This window comes from Pseudophryne corroboree (assembly GCF_028390025.1).
Source record: "Pseudophryne corroboree isolate aPseCor3 chromosome 3 unlocalized genomic scaffold, aPseCor3.hap2 SUPER_3_unloc_21, whole genome shotgun sequence".
NCBI classification, from domain to species: Eukaryota; Metazoa; Chordata; class Amphibia; order Anura; family Myobatrachidae; genus Pseudophryne; species Pseudophryne corroboree.
Genome location: NW_026967510.1, coordinates 704087 through 726638, shown reverse-complemented (window position 1 = coordinate 726638; position 22552 = coordinate 704087). Strand labels below are relative to the sequence as shown.

Below are 22552 nucleotides of genomic sequence, written 5' to 3'. Positions count from 1 at the left end.
GCCAACTGGCATCACCCACACCTGGAGCTCAGCTAGACAACCATTTAGGATTGGTACTGAGTTCTCAGTACCCAGAGCAAAAGACAGGTCATCTGCATAGCAGTGGTAGATGAGGGCATGACATCTGATTATTTAGCTCAGTGGTAACATGTATATTGCAAAAAGCATAGGAGATAGGATAAGAACCTTGAAGAACAACGCATGGCAATGATAAGTATACTCCAGAAGATTAAAATGGTTCCTCACCTGAGTGAGGTCTATTGTGTGCAACAAGAGCGGATTTATTTCTCAGAGTATAGAAATGGCTTCTCACCTGTGTGACTTCTGTGATGTCTAACAAGATCTGATTTCTGTGTAAAACATTTCCCGCATTCAGAGCAAGAAAATGGCTTCTCACCTGTGTGACTTCTGTAATGTATAACTAGATGTGATTTACGTACAAAACATTTCCCACACTCAGAGCAAGAAAATGACTTCTCACCTGTGTGATTTCGGTTATGTCTAACAAGAGCTGATTTGTGTGCAAAACATTTCCCACACTCAGAACATGGAAATGGCTTCTCACCTGTGTGAGTTCGCTGATGTGTAATAAGATCTGATTTCTGTGTAAAACATTTCCCACACTCAGAACATGGAAATGGCTTCTCACCTGTGTGAGTTCGCTGATGTGTAATAAGATCTGATTTCTGTGTAAAACATTTCCCACACTCAGAACATGGAAATGGCTTCTCACCTGTGTGAGTTCGTTGATGTGCAATAAGATCTGATTTCTGTGTAAAACATTTCCCGCATTCAGAGCAAGAAAATGGCTTCTCACCTGTGTGACTTCTGTAATGTATAACAAGATGTGATTTACGTACAAAACATTTCCCACACTCAGAGCAAGAAAATGGCTTCTCACCTGTGAGATTTCTGTTATGTCTAACAAGAGCTGATTTGTGTGCAAAACATTTCCCACACTCAGAACATATTATTGGCCTTTCACCTGCCTTACCTGTGTGTGGGTTAATAGGCTTTGTGTTCTGTGTAAAACATTTGGCATCTATAGCACATGGAAACTCTGTATCTACTCTCAGAGCTGTAACAGATGCACCAATATCAGAGTGATCAGGAGAACATTTCCCAGGATCAGAGGGATCAGCTGATAGAGCTGGATGTATAATTGGGGTAATGGGGTTATCTCCTGGAGAATCCTGTCTACTGTCATTATCTATTATGTCACAATCCGGGGATAACATTAGATGTCCTTCTGAGATATTCCTGCTTGTGGGTCCATCTGCTGGAAATAAAATACATTATGGAAATGTGACATTTTCTGTAACAATATTAATCTTGTAAACAATAGGAGAAGACGACTCTCTGGGACACTTAATTGTAAATGTGTGTGTATAATAAAACATAACTTTTAATGAAGGCTTTATAATATTGTGTCTCAGACTATCATTGTGTCCACCCTCCTGAGAACACTCACAATAACAAATGTAATATTATAATAAGACTTAGATATATCTCTCTTGTACTGGTAACTAACCATAAAGTATAAATGGAGATGTAGTCACTCGCCAAGTCCTATGTCAGCACCAATGTAAAACAATGGATGGGGAACATATCGTATGAATTGGAGATTCTAGATGAACAATAACATCAGTCATATGAGCTGATGGATCAGAGAAATGTCTCCTAACGTTACTCCTGGAAGCATTGGTAAGGTAGCATTCCTTTATGTGTGTGCTCATACGCTGGTAAACCTGTACAAGTGTTACTCACCCTTATATAAGGTATATTGCTACAGCAGAGTAGGTGTGGAACAAGGTACTTTACATGCAATACACCATATGATACCCTGTAATCATCATCATCTGCTAGGTTATAATCTACTTTATTTTACGTCCTAGAGGATGCTGGGGTCCATTTAGTACCATGGGGTATAGACGGGTCCTTTGGGAGCCACTGGCACTTTAAGAGTTTAATAGTATAGGCTGGCCCCTCCCACTATGCCCCTCCTACCAGACTCAGTTTAGAAAATGTGCACGGAGGAGCCGGTCACAGCTAGGGGAGCTCCTAGGAGTTTTCTTAGTTTTTTATTTTCTAGAGTTAGTTAGGTTACAGGAAGGCTGCTGGCAACAGAATCCCTGCTTCGTGGGACTTAGGGAGGGGGAAGGAACCAACGTCTTGAAGAGTTAATGGTTCTCTACTCCACTGACAGGACACTGAGCTCCTGAGGGTGCTGATCACAAGCCCACGGGCGACAACTCACTCCCGCAGTACGGCTGCCACCCCCTAACAAAGCCAGAAGAAAGTGTTGAGTACAGCGTCGGCGACCCGGTTTGCGGGTCGCCGGCGGGTATGGCGGCACAAGGGTGGGAGCGTAGCTCTGACAGGCTGCGCTCCAGGAAGGCTCAGCAACACACAGTGTAGGCGCTTTGAGGGGCGTCCTGAGCCAGCAGCGGATAAACCCTACACTGGTCACGCAGCTAACAGGGGCTAATCCCCCTGTTATCACTAAAATCCTCAGGCCAGTATAAACAATTAGTGCGGGAAGCCGCGCGCCATTACAAGGGACGGGGCTTCCTCTCAGAGCGGATCCAGCACTCACCAGCGCCATTTTCTCCCTGCAGATCATAGGAACTAGGACACTGACAGGGAGCGCTGCCTTCCCTATTAAGGTCAGTCAGTCAGCGCCGGGCTTTTATCATAATAACTGCCTACAGGGGCGCTGTGTGGCTGGCTCCTTATACTCTGTGACTCTCTGAAGGTACTCTGGGGGAAACTGTGTCTGACATTTACCTGTGTGTGTGTATATCCACATTACCATGTCTAAGGACTCTGTGTCCTGTGCTGCAGAGTGTGTATCTTCTCCTGAGGAGTCTATTCCATGTACTCAGGACTGCAATGTGCTGTCTCAGCCTTCTGAATCCGAACCCCCATGGGTGGATTCTTTAAGGGGAATGATATCCCAGATTTCAACAAGGATGTCACATACTGAGAAAGAGACGCAGGTTTTTGAGACAATCTGTAGTGGATTTGAAGTATTCAGCTCCCACTACTTCATCTAAAACCCCACCTACATACCCCAAAAACATACACTTGCCCAGATCATGCAAGCCGACACTGATACCGACTCTGATACAGGGGACGGTGATGGCGATATGCAGGGGGGGATGCATCCATTGCTAAAGGGGTGCAGCTAATGATTGAAGCCATTAGGGATGTTTTGCATATTTCTGAGAAGTTTCTGGAACAAGTAGAGGAATCTTATTTTACAGTAAATAAGAAATCCTCGTTTACCTTCCCTGCTTCTAAGGAGTTAAACTCCTTGTTTGAAAAATCCTGGGAAAACCCAGAGAAAAAATTCCAGTTCCCTAAAAGAATTCTCATTGCTTTCCCTTTCCCTGAAGAGGATAGAAAGAAGTGGGAAAACCCACCTGTAGTAGACGCTTCTGTATCTAGGCTGTCTAAAAAGGTGGTTTTACCTGACCCTGGTTCAACCGTCTTAAAGGAGCCGGCTGACCGCAAGATTAAGACTATGCTCAAATCCCTATACACTGCTACAGGCGTGGCTTTAAGGCCCACTATTGTTTGTGCATTGATTTCTAAAGCCATAGTAAAGTGGTCAGGAACATTACTAGAGGACTTAGATACTATGGATAGGGGTGACATTGACTTGTTTTTACGTCACATACAGGATTCTGCAGGTTTCATGGTGGAGGCCATGAAGGACATTGGCCTGCCACTTCCATGGCTGTCTTGGCACGCAGAGGACTCTGGCTACGCCAATGGACTCCGGATGCAATATCCAAGAAAAGTGTGGAGAACCTGCCATTCACAGGTCAGGCACTATTTGGGGATGCATTGGATGCGTGGATATCTATGGTGACTGCGGGTAAGTCAACATTTCTTCCCTCCGCAGCAGCCTCAGCTAGGAAATCTTATCCTACACCTACACTGCAGTCCTTTTGGACCGCAAAATTTAAAAAATCCAATCCCCCTCCCAACTTCTTTAGAGGAGGTCGGGGAAGATCCAAAAAACCCCACCAACAGGTTCCCAGGAACAGAAACCAGGTTCTCCTTCCTCCAAATACTCAGAATGATGGTGGATCTCTTAGCCTGGCGATCAGGCAGGTGGGAGCGAGACTAAAAGATTCCAGTCACTTCTGGACATCATCATGCCTAGAGCCCTGGGTGACTGATATTGTTACCCAGGGGTACAGACTGGAGTTTCAGAAACTCCCACCTCACAGATTCTTCAAATCAGGCTTATCAGCTTCGTTGACAGAAAGTGCTATCCTACAGGAAGCCATTCAAAAATTGGTACAAACAAATGTCATTGTTCCAGTTCCACCTCGCCCAAAAACCAAAGGTTATTACTCAAACCTGCCTGTGGTACCAAAACCGGCTGTTTCGGTAAGATCTATGTTGAACCTGAAGTCGTTGAACCCCTAACTTGAGGGTTTTCCAATTCAAGATTGAGTATCAGAGAGCGGTGATCTCAGGTCTGGAGGAGGGGGAATTCCTAGTATCCCTGGATATCAAGGATGCGTACCTTCACATTCTGATCTGGCCGCCTCACTAGGCCTATCTACGGTTTGCACTACAGGACTGTCACTATCAGTTCCAGACATTGCCATTTGGCCTCTCCACAGCACCAAGGATGTTCACCAAGGTCATGGCGGAGATGATGCTCCTCCTACGCAAACAGGAAGTGAACATAATTCTATATCTGGATGATCTGCTGATAAAAGAATCTTCCAAGGAGAAGCTGGTGCAGAGTATTGCGCTCTCAACTCAACTACTCTGGGATCATGGGTGGATCCTGAACCTTCCAAAGTCACATTTGGAACCGACAAGAAGACTGCCCTTCCTGGAGATGATACTCAACACGGAAGTGCAGAGGGTGTTTCTACCGGTGGAGAAAGCTTTGGTGATCCAATCAATGGTCCGGGATGTCGTGAAACCTCCCCGGGTATCGGTTAATCAGTGCATTCGCCTTCTGTGGAAGATGGTAGCCTCCTACGAGGCTCTACAGTACTGAAGATTCTATGCACGGTTCTTCCAGCTGGATCTTCTGGACAAGTGGTCGGGATCGCATCTTCACATGCACCAGTGGATATGCCTGTTGCCGAAAGCCAGAATTTCACTACTCTGGTGGCTGCAAACTTCGCACCTGCTCGAGGGCCACAGGTTCAGGATTCAGAATTGGATACTTCTAACCATGGACGCAAGCCTCAAAGGTTGGGGAGTAGTCACCCAGGGGGAAAACTTCCAAGGAATGTGGTCAAGCCAGGAATCGGTCCTTCCAATAAACATTCTGGATCTAAGGGCCATATACAATGGCCTTCTACAAGTGGCTCATCTTCTGCAAGATCGAGCCATTCAGGTTTAGTCGGACAACGTCACAGCGGTGTCCTACATAAACAGTCAGGGTGGAACGAAGAGCAGGGCTGCAATGTCAGAGGTAAAAAGAATCCTCCTCTGGGCAGAAAGACAGGTGCTGGCGCTGTCTGAATCTTCATTCCGGGTGTGGACAACTGCGAAGCAGACATCGTCAGCAGACACAATCTCCATCCAGGAGAATGGGGCCTCCACCCTGAGGTATTCACAGAGGTAACACGCCGATGGGGTGTACCTCAGATAGACATGATGGCCTCTCGTCTCAACAAGGAGCTTCAGAGGTACTGTTCCAGGTCACGAGACCCACAGTCAGTGGCGGTAGACGCCTTGGTGACTCCGTGGGTGTTCCAGTCAGTGTATAAGTTCCCTTCACTTCCACTCATCCCAAGGATTCTCAAACTAATAAAAAGATCAAAAGTTCTGTCGATCCTCATTGCTCTGGACTGGCCAAGGCGGGCTTGGTATGCGGATCTTCTGGCATTACTGCTGGAGGATCCGAGGCCTCTTCCTCTTTGCGAGGACCGTCTACTGCAGGGGCTGTTTGCCTATCAAGACTCACTGCGGCTATGTTTGACGGCATGGAGGTTGAACGCCAGATCTTAACTCGGAAGGGCATTCCGAATACGGTTATTCATACTCTAATCCAAGCTAAGAAGGGAGTAACATCTAATCATAACCATCGGATTTGGAAAAAGTACGTGTCTTGGTGTGAATCCAAGAAGTTTCCTACGGTGGAGTTTCAACTGGGACATTTTCTCTTCTTTCTGCAAGCTGGTGTGGATGTTGGCCTACGCTTGGGCTCCATCAAGGTCCAGATTTCGGCCTTGTCTATTTTCTTCCAGAAACAATTGGCTGCTATCCCTGAGGTTCAGACTTTCTTGAAAAGAGTTCTGCACATCCAACCACCCTTTGTGCCTCCTATGGCACCTTGAGATCTTAAAGTGGTGCTGCAGTTCCTGCAATCGGATTGCTTCAAACCTTTACAGGAGGTGGACGTAAAGTTTCTTACTTGGAAGGCGGTCACGTTGTTGGCCTTAGCTTCTGCCAGACGCGTATCAGAATTGGGGGCATTGTCGCACAAGAGCCCCTACTTGATTTTCCATGAGGACAGAGCTGAGCTCAGAACGCGTCAGCAATTTCTACCTAAGGTTGTGTCGGCTTTTCATATCAACCAACCTATTGTGGTGCCAATGTCATGCTAGATCAGGCTTACTATCCAGCATGCTTATTCCATGGCAGGATTGCCAATTCCAAAATGTGTTTAGGCCCACTCTACCCTAAAGTGGGTTCTTCCTGGGCAGCTGCCCAGGGTGTCTCGGCTATTCACCTTTGCCGAGCAGCTACTTTGTCAGGGTCGAACACGTTTGCTAAGTTTTACAAGTTCTATACTTTGGCCTCTGAGGACCTCAAGTTTGGTCAATCAGTTCTGCAGGAACCTCAGCACTCTCCCTCCTGTACTGGGAGCTTTGGTACACCCCCATGGTACTAAATGGACCCCAACATCCTCTAGGACTTAAGAGAAAATAGGATTTTAATTACCTACCGGTAAATCCTTTTCTTGTAGTCCATAGCGGATGCTGAGCGCCCGCCCTGTGCTTCGTATTCCTGCATTGTTACTTGAGTCAGTATTGTTGGTTCAGTCGTTGCTGAATTGTTCCAAGTTGGTTAGTTTGGCTTTCCTTTTTGTTATGTGTGAGCTGGTGTGACTCTCACCACTATCTGTGTATTTTCTTCTCTCGAAGTATGTCCGTTTCCTCGGGCACAGTTTCTAGACTGAGTCTGGTAGGAGGGGCATAGAGGGAAACTAGCCCACACTATTAAACTCTTAAAGTGCCAGTGGCTACCAAAGGACCCATTTTTAGCCGATGGTACTAAATGGACCCCAGCATCCTCTAGGACGTAAGAGATAGTAGATTATAACCTAGCAGATGATGATGATGATTACAGGGTATCATATGGTGTATTGCATGTAAAGTACCTTGTTCCACACCTACTCTGCTGTAGCAATATACCTTAAATAAGGGTGAATAACACATTTACAGGCTTACCGGTAGGTAATTAAAATCCAATTTTTACATCCCCATCATCAGTGTCTTACCTTTATAGTTTCAATAGTAATAAGGATGATGTGTGTACGGTAAGTATGATACAGAGAATTACATATCAGAATCTATACAGCTGCCGCCATACTTCTGCTTCTCATACGTGTGCTACTGGCAGCAGTGAACATCTGAGTGAGAGTGCAGGGAAGACAGCAGAGTCTGATGAGAAAGAGATTGGATCTGCCTTTGCAGGGATGTACCACACCTGTCACCTCTGTTAGTATATAAAATAATAAATAAGAGGGGTGTGGTCCATCCAGACGTGGTTTCTGGAGTTCTCCTCACTAAGTGGCTTCTTATCTACCCTACCTGATAGCTCTCAGCCGTCGCTGTGACCAAGGCCCAATCTATTAAGTCCCCCACTCCTACTGCACTAAAGCCGCTCACTCCGGGCACTGTTCACTGCCGCAGCCTAATGACGCCTATGAAGCCACGGGCTGTATTCTGGGGCTAAGTGTGCCCAGTCTTTCCTGCACGCTCCAGACACCTGACTTGAAGGCGCTTTTGTCTCAGGCAGGAGCACTTGCTCTTCAGATAACACGGGTGCGCAGCTTCCGCTACTGCTAGGGACAGAACGGGATGCCCACAGTCACCGGAGCCAAGTGGTGAAATTGGGAAGTAAGGTGGCTGCCATTTTGTATCCTGGTGCCCGGCCATCGCATGCTTTGTCTTCTGCCTTCAATAAGGTTTAATATAAATAAGTGTCCTGACGGCTGGACCGGGGTCACTACACTAAACTGAAGCATTTGCCTGGAGGTGAAACTACCTTCTATTTATATGGTACCACTATAATCTACTTCCTCTCAGTCTACATGCAGAGCCCACTATCAAGTATCGTCTGAGTACAGCTCATTACACTCTGATTACAACCTCACAGTATATTATTTTGTGAATTTATTCACTGAATATATTTTGCCATTTGTGTCTCGCTGTGCTGAGTACTTCACGTCTGTGATCACGCTGACCTCTAGTGGAATTTCTCGGTCATTACTGTGTTATTTGACTTGCATTACATCATGTTTACTTGAAATTTTGGCTCGGATACCCCCGTCACACCGATTAAGAATGTCATTTTGAACTGAGTCATCTTGATGTAACCTCCTGACAGCGTACTACTGCTCCTTTTATTTATAGACCGTTTGTATTTTCCTATCTCTGAGAGGTCGGTCTCTTTGTAGCCGGTATACCATGCCTCCAAAAAAGGTTAAAAGGTACCAAATTGGCCCAACCTGTCCATCTCTTTGGTACTTCGAATTCAGGAGGTCCTTCTGAGACCGCTACATCATCTGCTTCTTCTTGTCAGACGCACAGCCCAGCTGTAATGGCTGAAGACATCTTAAGACATCCTAGATGGTCCTGTTACTCTACGCTCTATACCAGTGGTTCTCAAACTCGGTCCTCAGGACCCCACACAGTGCATGTTTTGCAGGTAACCCAGCAGGTGCACAGGTGTATTAATTACTCACTGACACATTTTTAAAGGTTCGCAGGTGGAGCTAATTATTTCACTTGTGATTCTGTGAGGAGATCTGCAAAACATGCACCATGTGGTGTCCGGAGGACCGAGTTTGAGAACCTGTGCTCTATACATTATGTTATCTGCATTTAAGGACTGAAATAATCTCAGAATTGAATTCTAATATTCAAGCTTTGAGGTCAGATATCAGTGAGATTGGCACTCGTACAGACTAAGATGAAAGAGATTGTTGCATCTCACAAAGATCTGATTTCAGCACATGACACCCTTCAGGAAGACATGGGGCTAAATTTACTAAGATAGGAATTCTATTTAAGATAGGATATTGCCCATAGCAACCAATCAGGTTTCAGGTATTATCTTCTAGAAGGTGCTAGATTAATGAGACGTAAAAGCTGATTAGTTGCTATGGGCAACATCCCATCTTAAATAGAACTCCCATCTTAGTAAATTTACCCCATGGTCTCTATTCGTGATAAAGTCATTGATTTAGAAGACAGGTCTCGGAGAAATAATATCAGAATAATGGGCGCTCCGGATTCTGCTACAAATGCTGAGCTTTATGATTATGCCACGGTTCTCTTTTCAGAAACTTTCACCGAAGGCTTCTGCCGCGGACCTTCTTATTGATAGGATCCATAGACTCCCAAAGTCCAAACAGGCCCCTATCCAAGCACCGAGGGACACTCTGCTCAGGGTCCACTTTTATCATATTAAAGAACACATTTTACAGGCTGCTTTGCCTTCCTCATCCACAGCTGAGTGACTGGATAATCTGCAGATATTTCTCCTGTGACACTGACCAAAAGGCGTCTATTCCACCCAAGGAAATGTACAATACAAATGGGTATTTCCTACTAAGGTTATTGTAATGCAAAACGGCACCTTTGCAGTGATACCTTCAACCGAGGATGGCCCTGCTATTCTGAAAAAATAGGATTTTAATACCTATCGGTATATCTTTTTCTTTTAGTCCGTAGGGGATACTGGGATAGTCTTAGCACCATGGGGTATAGATGGGGTCCATTGGAGCCATTATTTACCTTTCAGGTGTCTCCTAAGGCTGGCTCAGCGTCCTAGGCCCGGTTTCCAGCTATGTTGCTAGCATTCATATGTCATGTCTGTCGAATACTGTGACTGAGGCAACCGGCTGAAGGCCTAACAGTTATGTGTGTGCACTACGGGATAGTACGTATATTATGTATACACGCAATAATCACAGGGCATTCAATAAGCAAAGGGTTCTCATATTCACTAGTATAATCTGAAAGCATAACAGAATCCATTTTGATTCTAGTTAGATGATATAGCAAATTCATATTGAACTTTATACACACCCTGAGAGAAAAACAACTTTGTTGGCTAAGTATTGTTTCCACATACGCACTTTCTAAAAGCTCATAGAGACCAGATGTAATTCCTAATATGAACACAGTTGACGATCACGAGTATCATTTTAGTATTCTTGATAATTGTCCCAATATTGCATAACTCTATTGCCTAACATTGTATTCCAGAAGAATGAAATCATATGGGAGGGATATACAAAATGGGCGTTACTTTGTATTATATAAAACTCATTGTTGATACGTGTATGTCGTTGTTAAAATGATTTGACACAGGAAGAGAGGATGTCTCTCTTCCCTGTATACGGGCGTGGCCCGTTGAATAAATAATAATTGATTTTTATAAATCCATTTTCAATTCATTAATTTTACCTAACAACCCAAACAGCAACAAGATGGTAAAATTAGTTATCCTCACAAGGAGAATTCAACAAGATGGGGGCTCGTCCGGGAACTATAGATCTCGATCTCTTCATCAAATTCTCAAAGGGGTGTGCCAGCCAGCAGCTGATGATGGATGGAACATACCAAGTCATTACAGCACTGGTAAGTATAGAATACCATGGTATGTGCTATATTCCAGTACATGCTGTTTCTATACCTGCCAGCTGTCTGTGTGATTGTATTTTTTATAATATGAGAATTATAAGTGGAGAGATTGACAAACTAGTACAATAAGTCAGGGACCTGTTTGTTGTTGTTGTTTGTTTGTAAAATTAATACCAAAATTATGTCCAAATCGGTTGAAGGACCAAGTAACTCGGAAATGATGATTGACAGATGCTGTTGCATGTAAATAAGAATACCAAAATGAATTCAAAGATTTGAGCAAAGAAACAGTGACCTGTGTTTTTCACTCTATGAATGATTGCGTGAATAAGTGCTTTGGACCAAGAGCCAAATAAAATAAAGTAAAAAGCACATAGATCACCTCCCCTTGTTAGTCAGCTATACGTGTAAGAAGGATACATGAAATAAATAGAGTGAACAACCCGAGGTTGTAGGGATTATATGTAATTGAGTGTAACTATATATTGCAATACTGAGCTGCTAAGAGTTGCTGGTTGTTTTAAGCATAACCTAAGCATGTTGCTTTGTGATAGTAGTCTGTGATAAGAGGATCTACTGCAGCTTCCCAGTGACAGACGTGTCGCGTGTGTGAAAAATTGCAGGGATTGCGAATTTTTCCAGCGTATGGGAAGGGCAGGGAGGATTAACCCTAAGTGTGCATATCATGTATGGAAGAAATATTCCATAGAAGCACAAATTTTGTATAGTACTGTGACAAAGGGTACAGTATATGTTTTGCATTTCAATCATGCTGTATAATATTGGCCTGATCAACCAATACTAAGCGTATTTTGAAATCGGCAAAACTGTTGAAATCTGTAAGAAATTGAAGTTTGCAAACTATTTAAATTTTTTGTGTTATGGTTTTTTGTGGGTGGAACATAATGTTCAGTTAAGTATATTCTCAGATCTGGGTCTAATAGAAACCTTATGTCTGTGATTGGCATGGTTACAAGTTTTTAAATAATAAAGTTTATATATATATATATATATATATATATTTGTGAACGGAGGAAACAAAAGTTGATGTCCGTGTTCAAATGGCTTTTGGCAGATCTGTAGTTAAAAATATGTGTTTATCTAATGTTACTATCTAACTATGAAGTGAAGTTTCCATATGGTATTGTTTAACACGTAAATATTCTTTAATGCAATATATTGTGAGAAGGTCTGCCAGCAAAAAGAGAAAAAAAAGAAAAAAAAAAAAAAAACCCTTCAGTTTCCAATGCTGTGTGAAGCACAGAGAGCTAGGGGGCTGTAACAGCGCAGAATCGTGCCCCCTCCTTTCCAGCAGCAGTGTAAGCCATGACGCAGTAAAAAAAAAAAAAGTGTTCAGTGAGCTTTAATTTTTTTTCATCTAACAAGATAGATCATAATAAGCATAAGTCAGTGATTCCAAATTTTTTTTTAATCATGTGGCCCTAGAATATCAGAATTTTTTTTCACAGCACCCCTAGGAAAGGAGAATGTATTATTGAGAAATGTAAAGGTAGATATTACATTAGGTGGATGGCGTTTGTATGTCATCCTTGGAGTCAGTTGTGTGGTGAGGGACAATATTTGCTTCTGTTTGGCCACATATTTTATGACTGGCAGCCACCAGCACTGGATAATTTGAATTGGTCCTGGACCACCGACCCAGGAAACCCCTGCAAGTGTCCGAGGCACCCCGGGTAGCTACCCCCGGGTAGCTACGGCACACAGTTTGGGAACCTCTGCATAAGCAATACTCTAGAAATGTTTGTTATACAAACTATCTACTCCAGTTTAATATAAGAACTAATATCTTTACCAGATAATCTGTAGAAAATGCTGCCAATTTCTTTCTACAGCATAACTGTAATCAGAAAATATAAGAAAAAAAAAAAAATCCCAGCAACAGATATGGGCTAGAGATGTCAGCGCTAACAGCGTTATCGCTGACAGATCTGCATCTGGCAGACAGTCAAGAAGACAACGCCCTATCTCTGGTGAGCTAAAGTCATAAGGAAAGATAAAGGAATACGCATTCTTTAATGTATATGCTGTAAATCAAACATTGCGACAAGCAATTAATCACTACGATTCCAGTATTAACATACTTTTAGACAATTCTTCCAAGTTATTTGGAAGAATCCTAATGTTAAAAGTTACCCTGGGTATTTCTAAAGATTCCAGGAAGAATAAAGTAGGAACAGATTAAGTTGGATGCATAGCATATCTATATATCACTTACCCTGGGTTCGTGAGGTAAAAAAATATGCTTGCTAAAATCCATCTCATTGTATAGGCATCGATATAATACATTGCAAAAGTTCTTAGTGGACTGCACAATATGCGGTGATGAACCAGGTTCCGTAGCCAGGAAGTGTGGGGATATGATTGTATAGAATAGTTATACAGATAGAAATGTGAGCAGGAGCGTTGTTCAGTTTTGTAAGTGATTTTTCAGTGAATATGTATATGTGCCAAAACATCCATGGGATGGACACAGTCCAAGAAAAGTTTGCTTGGAAGCAAATAAGAGTGTGCATGAAAAAAAAAAACGTACAGTTGTGTGGACTGGCCAGTCTGAATGATATGTTGAGAAATGTAACCAGTATGTGGATGATATACCTTTGTGTTACAAATTATTTGAAGTATTGGTGTCAGGTACTAAACAGTTGTGTTTTCTTACAGAAAAGGACACACGGTGTCGAAAGACAAAAGTCAACGGTGTGCTGACATAGTTAACTACCTAGATGATTTTTGGCACTAGGCCAAAGATAGTTAAAACCCTTAGAGGGTGGAGCCTTGGTATACATTTATGGATAGATAGATATGTATGACCAGATGATAAATCTCTAGATACAGTAATTTTTTTTTTTTGGAAATGTTATATGCATACATTTAAGTTCATGCAGTAAAAATTTTGATATATACTATATGGGGCGCCAAATGACAACGAATAACACTTTACAGAATAAAAATATCGAGGTTTGATACGTCCCTTATGTATGCTTGGTTTTCAGGCACAAATCTTGTCTTTATGATAAGATTTTATATTAAAACTCATTTTTTTAATTGGTAGGTTCACCATGGACTTTGAGATACACTATATACATTGGATGGATTTGAACTATGAACTTTAATTGTAAAAAATTTTTTTCTGATAAATTTTTTCTGATCATAAACAATTTGTTACACATGGACAAAAGGAAAGAGATCAGAAGGAGTAACAATATGTTAGGATTGGGTTTCTTTATCCTTTAAGAAAAATGGTAGGAAAAGACAGAGGGCATGATTTTGCCCTAAGGTGTATGTAAAATCTTATAAAACGCCCCCCGCCACGTCCTACTATCTAATCAGTAATCATGCTACAACATTTACATCTATTGATGTTACACTAAGGGCGGAAGTGACGTTCCGGGTGAAGAACGGGACTCATTGGAGGAAGTGACGTCCCGTCCCCAAGTGAAGAATGAGACTCAATGGAGGAAGTGACGTCCCGTCTGTAAAGAAAGCTCCGAAAACGGAAGTGACGCCTCGTCTATAGCAACAGGCCAGTGACGTCACCTAGCAACCGGACGAAGCCGCACCTAAGGAGCGATCAAGTGTATCGGATCTCGTGATTACCGATAAATAAAAAAACATCTAACGTTAAGTCCAACAGCAAGGACGAAATGTGGGGAAACTAGGTTTATAGAATATACATTCAGAAAGTTTGTTTGTGTCAGGAATGGTTATGGTTACGAAACAGGAAGTGGTAACCATAACAATAAAAGTAAACATATGGAGGCAGCCATGTCTTGCACAGGTTTTATAGTGACTTTCCAAATTGCTCTCAATCAGTGATATGATTGGTGCATTTGGAAATAAAAACACCTCGGTTTTTAAATTGAGCACATTAGCCTTGAGGAAGGACCCGGAGAGGTCTGAAACGCGTCGGCGCATCCAGAGTTATCTCTTTGACGGCTGTGTAAAGGAGTATTGCCGGAGAGTCCAGGACACCGCTTCCCGGGAGGTTGCCTGGTATTAAGATCACGCCTGTTTGAGGATATTCTTATCCTCAAACCATCCGGTAATTCTTCATTTTTACACATACAGTCTGGAGAATACCTTTTATGTTCTATGTGCTCTATTTTATGGGATCATTTTTACTTTGGTTTTTTGATGTTTCAAAAAGGAATTTCATACCTTTTTTTTTATATGAATAAAAAAATCGTATTACACTAGATTCTTTCTCCAATCTTTCTATTCACATATGCTGCTGTTTGGAGCCCCACTGTATAAGCTGGTCCACATAAGAGGAACATAAAGAAACCGATTTGTGCCTGAAAACCAAGCATACATAAGGGACGTATCAAACCTCGATATTTTTATTCTGTAAAGTGTTATTCGTTGTCATTTGGCGCCCCATATAGTATATATCAAAATTTTTACTGCATTATATTTTTGAGGAGTGGGAACGTCCTCTTTCGATATATACTGTTAAGGCAGCCTATTCTGCGCACTAGTGAGGAGTTCCATTTACCTCCATTCACAATACTTCAGGTTCCCAGGGAACTACCTCAAAAGTGCAGCGGTGATAATGTTTAATTATAGGGAAAATAGAAGATCCACCTTAGATAGTCTATTTAAAGATGACGGTGAACATATTGAGTTGTTAGACGAGAATTTAGAGGACATCATGCGGAAGCTGGAAAAAACTCTTTTAAAAGAGAATAAAATATGGTGGGAGACAGTTATGCTGGAAAAGTATATCAAAAATAAAATAATCCCTAAAGGTCTCCAGATCCACAAGAAAGCTTCATTTGAAAGCTCAACAGGAGAATTCAAGGAGGAATGGGAAAGAATAATCAGTGAGTGCTCTTTCTCCCTCATGAGCTTAATTGTGGAAGAGAGAAGGAGAGATCTAGAAAAATTGGACAAAGAAATTAAAATCTATAGAGATTTAGTGGTACCTTTCTCTGATCTTAATGATTTCAAAGATCTAGAACAGAGGATAGAGACCAATTTTAAAAAAATAGAAAAAACCATCATAGACAGAAAAATTAGGAAATATATTAGGGACAAAAAACAAAAGAATGAGGATATGGAACACAGAGAGGATCAAGACGAGGAGGATAGGGAACCGACAAGCCCCACCCCATTAAGAATGAATGGAGAGCAAGGAGAAAGAATCTCAAGGGAAAGGAGTAGAAATGGAAGAGAGGCAAACAACAAATTCAATCAGATTCACAGATATAGAGGAGACCAAGGAACAAGGACCTTTTATCGACAAGACAGAAGAAACGAAAGATTTACAGACAACTCCCCATTTAGGTCACGAAAGAGAGTCTATAGGTCTCCAGTTAGGTCTAATTACACTCGTTTTGAAAATAGAGGGAGATTTCAAAGATGGAGAAAAGATGACGTACAAAGACAGGCCTCACCACTACCACAACGGAATAGATTTGCACCATTAGACACCAATGAGGGAAGAAATCACCATTTTTTGGAGAGGCGAGGTCCACGATACAACCAGAGATGAACCAACATAAAAAGACCCACAGGGGAAAAAGGGGAGGTATCAATAAAAACCGAAAAAGAAAGAAGAAAATTAAGAATAAACCGAAAATCAATATACCGGATCCCTCACTTATAGCCAATCAGGAGAATGAAAACTTGGACCTAATAGAAGACCCCAATCAGGAAGTAAATAAGACAGGAAAAACAAAGATATTTAATATCAGTACACATGTCTTAACAAAGTTTGAGGTCTCGGTTTTGGAAAAAGGTCTGAAGTATGCCCCCACTGCATCGATCGATAAATTTTCTACATTTATCGATGTTCAAAAGTTCATCCGGAAGTTATGTTTGAAGAAGTTTTTTCTAACCAAAGAGACGGTACGTGATTTGGGTGAAATAGAGTTGGTGTCTAATACTCCTTTTAGACCTAAGTCCATTTTTTACCCACATCATGTAAAAGGAAATTATATAGAGACTTTCAATACCCTGGTTCAGGACGACATAAGAAAAATAAATACTGGAGGGGTAAAATGTAATCTAACTTTCAAGGAGAGGGCGGCACTAAAATCACTTAAAGATAACAAAGATCTGGTGATAAAACCCGCCGATAAAGGTGGGGGGGTGGTGGTGATGGACAGAACATGGTACATCAATGAAGTGACACTCCATCTAGCGGATAGGACTACCTACCACAAATTAAGAGCTGACCCCACAATAAAAACTCAAGAAAAGTTAGAAATTCTTGTGAAAAAATATGGTAATCTAAAGGTGCTGAATGAGAAAGAACAGGAGTTCGTTTTGAATAAGGAACCCGTCATTCCAGTAATCTATCTATTACCAAAAATTCACAAAGATCCACAACATCCACCAGGACGACCGATTGTATCGGGAATTGGATCAATTACTGCGAGTCTGTCAGAAATGGTCGACTACCATCTACAGCCTTTAGTATTAAAAAACAGGTCTCATTTAAAGGACACCAAGGACTTGTTAAATCATTTACCCACTATCCAATGGGAGGAAGATATGTTAATGATTACAGCTGACGTGAAATCATTATATACTATTATAGACCATGAGGTGGGAATAAAAGCAGTTTCTGAATTTCTCAATAATAGTGAGATGGAAGTCGGTCTACAAAATTTTATCATTGAAGCAATTGGATTTATTTTGACCAATAACTACTTCATGTTTGATGATGACTTCTACCTCCAAAAGGTTGGAACCGCCATGGGCACCAGGTTCGCCCCAAGTTATGCGAACTTATTTATGGGTAGTTGGGAATCAGACTATGTCTGGGGAACAAAGAACCCATTTGGGGCGAACCTGGTGTCATGGCGGCGGTACATTGATGATATCATTTTTGTATGGAAGGGAAGAAGGGAAGATTTGGACCTTTTCTGTAGGTATTTGAATGATAATCCATTCAATATCCAACTCACGTTCAATATAAGTGTAGAAAGTATAGATTTTTTGGACGTTACTATATATACCAAGGAGGGTAATCTATATACAAAAACCTACACAAAGCCAACAGATTCCCAAACATACATCAATAGGAATAGCTGTCATCATAGGAATTGGCTTCAGTCAATACCGAATAGCCAATTCAAGAGAATTAGACGCAATTGTACGGAAGAAGCCACTTATAAACAACAAGCAGAGCAACTGGAGAAAAGGTTCCAAAGAAGTGGATATGAGGTGGAACATGTCAAAAAAATAAAAGAACAAACCATGGAACTAAACAGAGAAGAACTTTTGAAAGAGCAAGCGAAAAGTGAACAAAACAACTTTGAATACGCATTTATAACCAATTATAACATCCAACATAAAGCCATGGAAAAGGTTGTTAGAAAACATTGGACTATCTTGAAAAAAGACCCAATATTAATGGGAGTTCTACCAGACAAACCCGCATTTATCTACAAAAGAGCGCCGAACCTGAAAAACAACCTTGTTAGAAGCGACTTACCCACTCTAAAAAAAGAAGGGAGAATAAATACTAAAGGCTTCCACCGATGCGGGTCCTGTATAGGATGCAAAACCATTAAAACAGATAGTGGGAAAAAACTTGAAAAATTAGATATAAATGGACAGACACATCAAATATCCGACTTCATCACATGTAATGTGAAGAATGTGATCTACGCTGTAGAATGTTCCTGCCATATGTTTTACATCGGCAGGACATCCAGACCTTTGAAAATACGTATAGGTGAACATTTGAGAAACGTGAGAAAAGGGTTGGATACCCACGCCTTGTCGAACCACTTCAAGAAAATACATAATTGTGATGTAGGACATATCCTACGATTTGTAGGTATTAAACGGATAGAAGCCAGCCACCGTCAAAAAAATACGTCCAAAATATTAGCTAAGACAGAAATGCAATTAATTTACAAATATAATACATTAATACCAGGGGGCCTCAATTCAGACTTTGAGGTCAAATGGTTTCTGTGAATATTATTAATTTGTCCATTTTTACTGTCGTTATTATTTGAAATATTTCAACTGCACCTTATGGGGAATATATATATTTTCAGTTTGGAAGCCCCAATGAATGTTTAGATGCTAACTGTATTTCTTATCTTTATGATAAGATTTTATATTAAAACTCATTTTTTTAATTGGTAGGTTCACCATGGACTTTGAGATACACTATATACATTGGATGGATTTGAACTATGAACTTTAATTGTAAAAAAATTTTTTCTGATAAATTTTTTCTGATCATAAACAATTTGTTACACATGGACAAAAGGAAAGAGATCAGAAGGAGTAACAATATGTTAGGATTGGGTTTCTTTATCCTTTAAGAAAAATGGTAGGAAAAGACAGAGGGCATGATTTTGCCCTAAGGTGTATGTAAAATCTTATAAAACGCCCCCCGCCACGTCCTACTATCTAATCAGTAATCATGCTACGACATTTACATCTATTGATGTTACACTAAGGGCGGAAGTGACGTTCCGGGTGAAGAACGGGACTCATTGGAGGAAGTGACGTCCCGTCCCCAAGTGAAGAATGAGACTCAATGGAGGAAGTGACGTCCCGTCTGTAAAGAAAGCTCCGAAAACGGAAGTGACGCCTCGTCTATAGCAACAGGCCAGTGACGTCACCTAGCAACCGGACGAAGCCGCACCTAAGGAGCGATCAAGTGTATCGGATCTCGTGATTACCGATAAATAAAAAAACATCTAACGTTAAGTCCAACAGCAAGGACGAAATGTGGGGAAACTAGGTTTATAGAATATACATTCAGAAAGTTTGTTTGTGTCAGGAATGGTTATGGTTACGAAACAGGAAGTGGTAACCATAACAATAAAAGTAAACATATGGAGGCAGCCATGTCTTGCACAGGTTTTATAGTGACTTTCCAAATTGCTCTCAATCAGTGATATGATTGGTGCATTTGGAAATAAAAACACCTCGGTTTTTAAATTGAGCACATTAGCCTTGAGGAAGGACCCGGAGAGGTCTGAAACGCGTCGGCGCATCCAGAGTTATCTCTTTGACGGCTGTGTAAAGGAGTATTGCCGGAGAGTCCAGGACACCGCTTCCCGGGAGGTTGCCTGGTATTAAGATCACGCCTGTTTGAGGATATTCTTATCCTCAAACCATCCGGTAATTCTTCATTTTTACACATACAGTCTGGAGAATACCTTTTATGTTCTATGTGCTCTATTTTATGGGATCATTTTTACTTTGGTTTTTTGATGTTTCAAAAAGGAATTTCATACCTTTTTTTTTATATGAATAAAAAAATCGTATTACACTAGATTCTTTCTCCAATCTTTCTATTCACATATGCTGCTGTTTGGAGCCCCACTGTATAAGCTGGTCCACATAAGAGGAACATAAAGAAACCGATTTGTGCCTGAAAACCAAGCATACATAAGGGACGTATCAAACCTCGATATTTTTATTCTGTAAAGTGTTATTCGTTGTCATTTGGCGCCCCATATAGTATATATCAAAATTTTTACTGCATTATATTTTTGAGGAGTGGGAACGTCCTCTTTCGATATATACTGTTAAGGCAGCCTATTCTGCGCACTAGTGAGGAGTTCCATTTACCTCCATTCACATTTAAGTTCATAACCAAAGAAATTATAGAAGGTAATACAATATTACACTTTATCATGAATAAAACATTATGGATACACAGTCAGAGCCAAACCATCCACTTATGCATAAGCAAGAACATATATGTTTAATACTGAGGTTAAGCAGTAGATAGTATATGATGTGTACATTTTACCTCTGACAGTATACAACTTAAATATAAAATGCAATAGTGTAGCTTACGGAGAGATTTCAGATTTAAAGATATATCCCTTCACTCAATAGGGGATATATGAACCAACAGGGAAATTGTAACAAATGATTTGTTCCATGAAAAATGTGTTTATTAGGACACATAAACTCACTGACATACTACATACATAAAGTGCATGGGTGAATCTGGACCAGTTAAAGTGACCGTGTGATAGATGTAAATCTCTCACCATATAATGGGATTGCGGTGGGCTAGCTTAAAGAAGCAACATGGGTCCGAGGCTGAAAATAGCCTAGGCACCACCGCCGATGGTTTATTCAGCGTATCAGTCCTATTACTTGCTTCACTGACCCTCGTCACCCGATTCCCCTGTCCAAGAACCTATCCTGGTAGGGTTTCCTCTGGTGGCACAGTGATGCCCAGCTCAGAGTGTTTCCTGCTAATGATTCACAGGATCCACCACAACTTAGATACAGCTGCATACTTGTCTTCCTCACCCCCAAAAGTGGGGAGTATAAGGAATATAATGTGGATGAGTAAGACAATTATAATGATTACATCGCATTTTACATTGCATTTAAAGGAATTGAAAAAAAAAAAAAAAAAAAGCATCTCGAGCATCCATAGGGGATAATGGGATGGTGAATTAGTGAATTAGTATTATTAATAATAAAGTGTTGTTGCCAATTTTCATTAAGGGGAAATGTCATGAAATAGATTCACAAGCTTTCTATGGTGGGATGAAGTTTAATGGAGAAGTGTACATTGTGTTTTGGCATGGGACCAAAATAATTTATGTGATAATAAGAGGGATTGTGATGGTGATAAAGAAAGCTATAGCATGTTTACTGCAGATGATTGGGTTGATTAAAAACAACATTGTTTTAATACAACATAGTGTAATGCTATAAAGGAACTATAGTATGTGTAACAGGTGTTAAGGGGTTATTTGAAAAATGAATAATAAGGCCAGAGGTGTGAGATAGTGTTTCAAAGACAGTAAAGTTTCTTTACTGATAGAAAGAGTTTATAGGAGTTTGAAAAAAAGATTTTGTGTTTAATATGTGTAATGTTGAGAATAAAAAGTCATAATGTGACAAGGAAAGTTTAAAGAATTAAGCATTATTAATCTACAAAAGAGACAGGAAAAGGCAAAATTTGAATCATGGCATGGTCCAATCGTTGGTTCAATAGTGGTAGAATTACACCTAAGCCTTTGCTTTGTCTCTCTTCTATATCATTTTTTTGTTATTCTTTTTGGAATCCAGCAAAGATATGTTATCCCGCAAAGATATATTATCCAGAGACTGATTCAAAACTACAAAATGATTTGATGATTCAAATGTGTCACACAAATTATTTAAACAGTTACAAGAATATCAAAAGCTGCAAGAACCTTGGAAAGATATTTAACCAACACGAAAACACACAGGACAATCACTAAAGAGAGTGAAGACGGTGTTATGATGAGAAGTTGCTAATGTTTTGGTTCCATTACAGATCGCATAGGATGGTCCTGGGCAAGTACCGCTGACTCTGATACAGCCGTTGCAAAGGCTGCAGAAGAAGGACACCTAGATCCATGAGCTTGCAATGAAATGAAAAGGTCAGAGACCAGAGCTTAAAGGAACCTAACACTAAAAACAATTGTATGGAGATACAATACAGAGACTGTTACTACTGTTACTACCACAGAGTTGTATTTGAATGAACCCTTCAATCAAGATAGAGATGATTATGATCATTGATAATAGACTATGTGCTTATAAGCTAATATCCTACAGAACTTTTAACATTTTTGAAAGTATACGGGAGCGACGTTATTTATAACAGCATTAGGACTTAATTTATTTATTTTTCTTTGAAGAGAGAGCGAGCAAACGTGTGGTGTAGGTATGAGTACTCATCCATTATT

At 40.8% G+C, this 22552-nt stretch overlaps 1 pseudogene; it reads right to left on the bottom strand.

Moving 5' to 3' along the window:
* Positions 1–22552, bottom strand: part of LOC134983688 (zinc finger protein 850-like) — a 293457-nt pseudogene that overhangs the window by 234395 nt on the left and 36510 nt on the right.